General features: G+C 41.3%; 1 pseudogene; it reads left to right on the top strand.

Annotated features, from left to right (window-relative positions):
- Positions 1–2,326: 2,326 nt before the first annotated feature.
- LOC114692352 lies at positions 2,327–5,232 on the top strand (annotated as a pseudogene).
- The last annotated feature ends 4,481 nt before the right edge of the window (positions 5,233–9,713 follow it).

Raw genomic sequence — 9,713 nt, 5'->3', positions numbered from 1 at the left:
CAAGAACAACTTTTCAAATCTCACTGCATCTTTTACTGTTCATCACCAGACCAATCCTGGAAAAGCATCCTGAGTGTCTTCTTCCTTTTCCAATGAAGCTGCCACGTCAGATGGTGCTGTCAGCATCCTATTGTGCCAACATTCTCCTCCTTTTGTTTGTTTGATCTTTGAATGAATTCTGGTACCCTTTCCTTGACTTCCTTATTGTATGGTAGAAGTCACAGTTCCCATATAATTTCTAACTCTACTCTCTAGATGACATCTATTATTCTGGTTCAATGACTACCACTCATGAGCAGATGGATGGCACATGTGTTCTCCAAAGCAAGACTTCTTGAGATATACTTACTCATTAATATTTTCTGTTGAATACATTCTTAATCACCCCCTTGTCTAGATCTTCCCCAAAACATCTGACAAACCCCCAATCAAACTCATGTTCTGCAATTTCTCATTCTGCTTTTAATCGTAGCACTTAAAGTGCTGTTCATACAATAAATACTGCCACCATCTATTTGACTGCCAAATTTAGACATTGTAGTCATATTTCACGGCTTCCTTTTTTCCCCACCATCTAGCCAACCAACCATTAGTACAGGTAAGTTAACCACTTAATTAACACTTTAATCTGAACACACATTTCTACATGTACCATATTCTCTAGGGAGACAGTTGACTTTTGTTACTATGTTACATCCTAACTTGTCTTTCCCATCTACTCTCACCTAGTCTATTCTTCTCATGTTCGAAATATAATGATGTCAAAAGGTAGACCAGAACTTCCCTGTTTAAATATTTCAAAGTTTCTTTGAATAAAAGAAATAAATGTTTCTGGGAATAAAGACAACCTTTTACAAGGTGGCCTACAGTTGCAATGTTTCATTCAGTGTGGCCACTACCAAGTCTCAAATTCATCAGCAGCTCTTCTGTATCCTTCAGTACATGGTCCTCTTCAGATGACCCATTCTTTTTGTTTTTCCAGTCCCAAGGCCTTTGTACTAGACTGAAGTACTCATCTTCAGACCACTGCTCATTCACTGCTGTCTGTGAATATGAGCTAAATTTACAAACAAGTCAAATTCTTTGTTGATAATGTCTCATGGCACTGTGTCCTAGCCCTTCCCTTGTCCATGGAACTCTTTTACTTCATGAATTCAGGAGGAACTTCACAATCTTCACAATACCTCATGCTCCACAAGGCTTGGCACCATATTCATTTTCCGCTACCACTGTGCTCTACTTCTCAGCAAACCTCGTAGCACACAGGAGGCATTCGATGACCATTTATTGAATGGATGGGTGCATCAATGACAGGAATGAATCTTTTATGACTGGTGCTTCTTTATAACTGCATGTATAGGTTTGGGGTAGACATTAGTTTGTACCCATAAACAACAAGATGTCTGCTTGGCCTTTAATTTGTCCACAGGAAGCTGACAGTACAGATTTTGTTCTAAGAATCATTGCTACGGCTCCTCTGCCCTTTCTGTGTTCCTTGGCTACATGTGGTGCCGTCCTTTTCTGTTTCCCTCCGTTAAACTCTTTCCCTTCTGGTTACACAGGGAAATGAGTGATGGTAAATATGCATTCACTCTTGACTTCCTGGGCATTTTTATCCTTGTGGTTACTGGTCCGATTCTTCTCATTTTTAGAACCTGCTTCCTTCTAATAAAACAGGCATGGCTTTGGTAGCTGTCATTTTCACATTGCCTTGTCGTCTATTATTTTGAGCTTGGGTTGCAGGAGAGAATAGTCATCTTCCTGGATTAAGCTGCTGGCAGCTCATTCTTGAGGTCTGCCAGTGGTCAGGAAGACTCATTCAGTTGTCACTGATATCCCCCAGGATTCAGCCCATGAGGGCTGCTGCAAGTTTTTTTCCTATGCAGGATTACATGTCTGAGCAACATCGAGTGCATGCTTTGTGAAGTCATGCGCCCTATGAGTGTATGCCTTCACCTATAAAAATCCTGCTATTTCCAAGCTCTTACAAAGTCACTGATGGGTAGAAAACTTCAGTTATGCAAGATGAATAAGTTCTAGAGATCTGCTACAAGAGATAATGCCTAACAGGAATCTATTGTGCATTTAAACATTTAACTCAATCAATTTCATTCTAAATGGTCTTTCTGATCTTAAAAATAAAAAAAGAACACAGATATCTGTTTATTTTCTTGATCACAGTGACATTTTCACACATATGCATGTGCTCAAACTAATCAAGTCATATATATATTATAAATTTGTAGTTTTGGTCCAAACCTCTGCAGCCCTATGAGTTTCCTTCTCTCCCAAGCACCAGCTTTGCCAAGACTATCAGCTCCAGGTAGCAACATTAACTCCTACCAAGTTATCTGACTTCTGCCCAGACTCTGAAATGCCAACTGTGTTGAGGCCTGCACTTGATGTCAAGGGTGGTACCACCTCAGTGAAGGAGGATGCCAAGTAGAGGATGAACTCTCTGGCCTACTCTAACCTGGGAGTGAGAGATCTCAAAGCAGTGGCCATCCTGCCCAACACTGGAGCCACCTCAAATGAAGCCAAAGCCAACGGGCAATGGGGTTCATACTAGCTCCTCTGGATTACCATCTCCAATAGGCTCTTCTACTGCTACTCCTCCTACCAAACCCCTACTCTTCAACATGTACCCTGTCCCTCACCTGCTGGCCAGTATATGGCTGCAGAATTATCATTGGGCCACAGCCGCCGACCAGAGGAGGCAGGATCCCTGTATAGCTGGGTCTTTGGGGCAGGGCAGGGCTGGATTAATTTCTCCTGGCAGTGTCCAGAGCACTGTCATCATTGATTCTGACTCCATGGATGAGGAGTCGCTAATGCCTCTGGTAGCAGAATGTGGTGGCATTCTGTTCCCCAAAATATTGTGCACCCTAATAAACTTATCTGGGGTCAGAGACACAACAGCCACTAGATACAAAGGCTAGAAAATGGTGGCACTCACACCTTTAATCCTAGCATTTCAGAGGAAGAAATCCCTCTGGATCTCTGTGACTTCAAGGCCACATTGGAAACAGCCAGGCATGGTGACACACACCTTTAATCCCAGGGAGTGATGGTAGAAAGGAAAGATATATGAGGCGTGAAGACCAGAAACAAGAAGCATTTGGCTGGTTAAGCTTTTAGGTTTTGAGCAGCACAGTTCATCTGAGAGCCATTCAGATATGAGGACACAGAGGTTTCCAGTCTGAGGAAACAATATCAGCTGAGAAGTTGGCCAGGTGAGGTTCTCTGTGGCTTGTTCTGGTTCTCTGATCTTCCAGTTCATCCCAATACGTAGCACAGGTTTGATTTTATTAACAAGACCTTCTAAGACTCCTGCTACAGCAGAACTGGTCCTGGACTGAGCCAATGAGATGCCCAAACTGGGACTAGGGCAGAATGAATTTGACTTTACTGCAGATTTTCCCTCTGGCTGCCAATGCCAAGTGTCCCTAAAGATTGGGGGAAAAAGAAACCAATTCTGTTGTAAGTAAAATTACTGGAATGAGGAAAAATGTATTTTTATATGTAGGTGGGGTGTTCTGTCATGCCATCCAGCTCCCAAATAACTACACATTGACTTATTATTAATTATAAATGCTCGGCCAATAGCTTAGGCTTGTTACTAACCAGCTCTTACATCTTAAATTAACCCATATTTCTTATCTACACTTTACCATGTGGCAGTACCTTTTTTCAGCATAGTATATTTATTTTCTATTTCCTCTGCTTCTCACTGGTGACCCCTGTCACTTGGCCCTTCTTTTTGACATCCTCTCAGTTTGGCTCTCCTGCCTAATCTTTTCCTGCTTAGCCATTGACCAATCAGCTCTTTATTGACAATGAGAGCAACACATCTTCAGTGTACAGAAGGATTATTTTACAACATTTATGTATATATCAATAAGCCTATTTTTTAAGAATAGTCATAAGAGCCAGAGCCATGCTGTTCTCTTGTGGGGCCTCTATCAGGCTTCTCTTGTCATGATCTTTCACTTCCTACTGCTCAATTCTCAATGCCATTACCTAACTCTTTCTGCTTCTTCCATAAATCCTGTCCTACCTTCCTCCCTCTCATTTTTTTCTTGCCCAACACTCAAATTTATATTTTCTATTAATTCTGAAATTTTAATGCCTCCCTTTTGTATAAATTTTTTATTGTTCTTATTAAGATAATAATGCACAAGATAAAAACTCAAATAGTTCTCTAGGGCCTCTCATGAGAAATAGCAACCTTAGCCGTTTTGTGTCACTATTCCTGTTGTTCATTCAAACTCATATTGAAAAAGTATTTTCTGAGCATTGTCTACATGTCGGGCACTATTCTAGCTACATGGAATGCATCAGTAATAGAGTAGATTAAAACTCCTGCATTTAGGGGATTTCTATTTTCTCAGAGAGTGTAAGAACAGAAACTATACAAAAATATAGCAAACAAGAAGATATATCATGTGTTTGGTTGTGGCAGAAGCCATATGGAATGAACAGAACAAAATGATGAAGACCCTGATCATGGTAAAGAGGTGCACACACAACAGGTGCTCACATGAGCTTCACTGAGAAAGGCCTAAGCCAATGGTGAACTAGCTGTGTGTGGTCCAGCCTGACCATTCTAAGCATGAAGTGATGCCTGTTGTGTACATGGAAACCAGCATAGCTAGAGCCGAGTCAGGTCAAGGTAATGCAAGAGATGAACAGACAGGCAAGAGGCACAGCTTACATAAGACAATGATAGTCAACACACTTCTTCCTTCTCGTTGAGTTTCTTTAGGTGTTTATTATACTTTATGGACAAACGATGCATTTTTTTTTTAGTTGTAGATTTTAGGTAGTTTTTTTTTCATTAAATTTAGTTTTTATTTCACACATATGTACTGTATTTACATCATCTTCCGGCTCTAATTAAAAAATATTTTCCTTCCCTCCATCCCTTCTCCTGTCTCCTTGTCCCCTTTCAACTTCACAGCTTTTAAAAAATTATTAATGTTATACACATACATGAATAAATATATAAATACAGCTTGCTGAGTCCATTTAGTGTTGCTCATACACACATGGTTTTAGGGCTGACCACTTGGCATTGGATAACCAGTTAGTGGAAGGCTAATTCTTCCTCCCTTTTTCAGATATCCTTAATTGCCTGCATCTCTTCATCCAGGTGTGAGACTCTGTGAGAGCTCCCTCACCCTCACTGGCATGTCAGTTGGTGTTGTCACTGGGCAAGTCTTGTTTAGGTGACCACATTTTGTCACGTAGAGAAGGCAGAGTCTCAGAGCACACTTCCAGGCTCCCTGGCTCTTCGATTTTTCTGCCCTCTCTTCCGTAATGTTCCCTAAGCCTCAGGTATAGAGATTGTGTTCTATCAACGGGGTCTAGGTACTCGGGATCAGTTGTTGTCTGTATTTTCACCAGTTGTGGGTTTCTGTAATAGTCTCTACCTGCTGTCAAAGGAAGCTTTTTTTTTTCTCCCTTCTTTGGGTGAGGGGAGAGAGCTACACTTATCTGTGGGTATAATGATACATATTTAGAATGAAGTTAAAAATGATAATGGTTTGGGAAGGTGACAGAGGTAGGTTCTCCCCTTAGATTCAATACCTCACTAGGTGAGCGGAGATAGCTAGCCTTACAGTACCAGGCATAATTTCCCTTTGCTGAGCTTGTCTTAAGTCGGGTGGTTTATTTCTTCTCATTTAAGGAGATCTTAGTCTGTAAGACAGAATCGTCAGCATATGCTTTGTTCTTTTCCACTTTGCAAAAGTTATATTGTCATTTCATTTACTTAAATTAACATCGATTATCCCGATATCTTAACGAGGCAAATGTTAATAACATGTGATCCCTACTGTATATTTTCCCATTACCATTTGATAAAAGGTGGTTTTGCTGTTGCAGTGTGTGGTGGGTGCCTGGGCTCCAAGGGTCCCCGAGATCCTGGTGTATCCTCAAAGTTAACACTGCTCTATCACCATGCCAAGACAGTCTTTGTATTTTCCACTCTCTTGGTATTTGTCCACTAATCATGGAAGAGCCTTGGTGGTAAAAATCACTATGTTGTAATTACTTCTAGATACTCAAGGGAAAAAAAAAAGAAAATCAGAGTGCAATACTAGGTTCACAGATAAATCACATTAATGGATTGTAGCTGGAGTTTTTCTCATCGTGTCCCGCCAAGCCCTGGCAGTCCCAAAGCCCACTTATAAAATAAACATATAGATGCTTATATTATTTAAACTGCTCGGCTATTAGCTCAGGCCTACCATTGTCTAGCTCTTACTCTTACACTCAGCCCATTTCTGTTAATCTACATGTTGCCACATGTTCCATGGCTTTACCTGTTGCCTTTACATGATGCTCCCTGGACGGTAGGCTGTCGTCTCCTCCTCTCCGCCTTCCTGTTTTTCTCAGTTCTCCTCTCTGCTAGTCCCACCTGTACTTCCTGCCTGGCTACTGGCCAATCAGTGTTTTATTTATCAATCAATCATCCACAGCAATGGCTCTGCAAAAATGATCTCTTGTAATGAACCTCCACGCTTAAATACCTGTCCTTTTCATTTCACCCACAATGGCAAAGGCAGCACACATGCTTCTCCTGTGTGTCAAAATATCATGGTAGTCTCTGAATACCATGAGAAGAAGAGCATTGGGATTATTTTAAAAGTCTGGGGTGGCATTGCACTCTGGGTGATCCCAGCCAGGTGTATGGAGACTGCCAGTTTGAAGCCAGTCCTGGGTACAGCTCAAGACCCTGTGAAAATCGACAGTTATATCAAGTGTCTGAGCATTCTGAATACAGCGAGCATGGCTTCTGGATGGGTCGTCATGGCATAAGTCCAGCTGAGATCCAGAAAACACAGCTTCCGGTGTTCTGTGGGGCACTGCTTCTGTGGCTCAAGCTTCCCGTGTTGGCCCTATTGCTGAAATGGAGCAAAACTTTAAATCAGTTTGCTAGAAACTTTTTTTAACCTTTAATTATTCTTTTACTGTTTTCTTAAATATCTTCCCGTCTGGGGTACATGATAATTCAGAAGCAATTTTCCTGTCAGCATGTTTTCTTTCTTGCTTTATTTTAATTTTTCAAGGACGTGAGTGATCATGAGGGGAAGTAGTAAATGTGCTAGGGAAAGTTTTGTTCCAGAATTAGTTTTGCAACTCCCATTTTGAACTTCAAATAAAAACGTTTATTTTTCTTTGGAAAAGTGGAGAATTCATTGTGGGGCTATGCTGATCATAAAACAGTGGTACAGCAATCCCCACAAAAGCTCTGATTTCAGACATTCAAGGCAAAACCATCTGAAAAACAGGCTCCGAGAGGAACACATCTTCCTTAGCGCTTGGATGGGGCGCTTGATTGCAGCGATGCTTACCTCCCGACTCACTTGGTGCAGCGGATGGTGACGGGGAGGGCAGAGTGCCCTGGTGTGTTTCAGTGGCTCAAATAATTCAAATGCTTGCTTGTGATGCAAGCATAAGTTGGATTTAAAAAAAAAGAAAAAGAAAAATTCTATTATTTGAAATTCTCCAAGTGCCCCCAAACGTCTTAGAGTAGAGAAACATGCTGTGCCTTTTCTCTTTTCAACACGGACGACAGAGAGATGTTGAAGCAGTTTTAATGATATTTATTATCACGTGGTTAGGTAACACTCTGAAATTTCAGCATGGGCTTTCATTACGGGACAGACAATAAGTATCTACAAGTCTCTGTGAGCCTTTACTAGATCAGGGTCCACCATGTTTACCTACAGGTGGATTTTCACATAAGCCAGGGCAAGTGATTCTCTTCGATCCTATTCTTTCTGTAAATAGCAGAGGCCCAATGCTTCTTTTGGCAACACCAGAACAAACTCAGTGGCTAAAAAGCAGATGCAATTGTAGCAAAGGCTGCAAATATTCTCCTGTGTGAGGGGAACTTTGGGTTTATCACTGCCCTGGGGAAATTGTTCTGGAACATTCCCAAGGTTGGTATGGCAGGCAAATGAGGCTGAGCACAACACAAGCTTAGATGATTGTTGCTGTTTCACATCGGACCTGCTAGCTCTGCAGAGGAGGGGTCAGAGTTCAAGTCAGCAGGAGCCGGCCTCAGGCAGAAATTAATAAATGATCACCACAATTAATTTATATTGAACGGTATCATTTCAGATTAGAAAACTGATCTGCCTTGGAACCAATGAATGTAAAAATCTCTTACGGACAAGGCGATGACATCACCTCACTAGGATTGTCACCCCATTACCAACTAATGGTAGCACAGGTTTTCTCTCTCTCTCTCTCTCTCTCTCTCTCTCTCTCTCTCTCTCTCTCTCTCTCTCCTCTCTCGTTAACACCCTAATCTGCCCATTTAATCTTTCTCGTTATATCAGGAAATGTCTGAAAATGTTTCCAACAAACTAGTTCCCAGTTGCTTTCATTACTTTAGTCAGGGAGGAAAGACTGTTTTTATTTTGTTTTGTTTTGTTTTTTTCCTTTTCCCTTCTCCTTCTTCTACTTCCTCCTCCTCCTCCTCCCCATCTTCCTTCTCTCTCTTCTCCTTCAATCTTATCTTGTTTTTAAGACCATCTACTCTTTCAGGAGGAAGAAGGAGTTTCAGGCCTCTTTGATTAGATTATGTGACCAAGTGATGGATGCCAAGCTGGCTCCTGTAATACAGTGGTTTACAACGATTACCATACAAGATATTTTCTTCTCTTCTTTTGAGAGAGTTTTGAAGCATTCAGTAGCATTAAAAAATAATTAAAAAAAACTATCATTCAAAAGAAACATTTACTAAGTAAAGGAAAAATAATGCTCTAAGCTATTTTTACTTAAGAGTGAGATGAGGTATGCATGATAGTGAATATCTCCCCATAGGAAGGAAGTGTAGAACTGTGGACATTCCTTCTAACCAGGGCTGACATTACTGCAGCATCCCATAAGACCTAGGGTTTAGGAACTTCTGCTGTGGGAATACAGTCATATTCCTTCTTCACTGATGCAAATGTCATCAATGTTACCTTTGGATATTTTTCTGATCTAATGAATCATGGTGTATATACATTTTAGGAGTCAGATTCTTCATCAGAATTGTAGACTCTAATTTAGACTCTCAGGAGACCACAGAGTAAGTATATTGTGCTTCATCCATCCACTGGGCTGCCTTATCTCCTACACTCCCAGGAAGTAGGAACATGCCCATGTTCTCTGCTTTCTCTCTCCTTTTCTCCTTGGCCACATATTTTTCTGTCCGACAGACTCTTTTAATCCTTCCTACATAGCTAATCAGAACAATTGCTCCCTTCAACCCACTGGGAATAAAGTGCTTATTCTTACAAGGAGTCAGGAAATGAGCCTGAGTGATTGTGCGCTTAATCTTGATTGCTACTTTAGCAATATATAGAAATGTACCTCAAGCAGCTTGGAAAATGGCGTGATTTTCTCCAGACACTCCTAATGTTTCTATGGTGCAATAATGTTTTTGCCATTACGTTAAACCATGTGTACTGGCTGGTTTTGTGTGTCAACTTGACACAAGCTAGAGTCATCAGAGAGGAAGTTGACGAAGTGCCTCCATGAGATCAAGCTGTAAGGCATTTTCTCAGTGATTGATGGGGGAGGGCCCAGCCCACGGAGGGTAGTGCCATCTCAGGGCTGGTGGTCCTGGGTTCTATAAGAAGGTGGGCTGAACAAGCCAGGGGAAGCAAATCAGTAAGCAGCACCCCTCCATGGCCTCTGTATCAGCTTTTGCC

This window comes from Peromyscus leucopus, chromosome 16_21 (genome assembly GCF_004664715.2).
Source record: "Peromyscus leucopus breed LL Stock chromosome 16_21, UCI_PerLeu_2.1, whole genome shotgun sequence".
Classification (NCBI taxonomy): domain Eukaryota; kingdom Metazoa; phylum Chordata; class Mammalia; order Rodentia; family Cricetidae; genus Peromyscus; species Peromyscus leucopus.
Note: the sequence above shows the minus strand (reverse complement) of the source record. Positions and strands in the feature narration are given on the sequence as shown.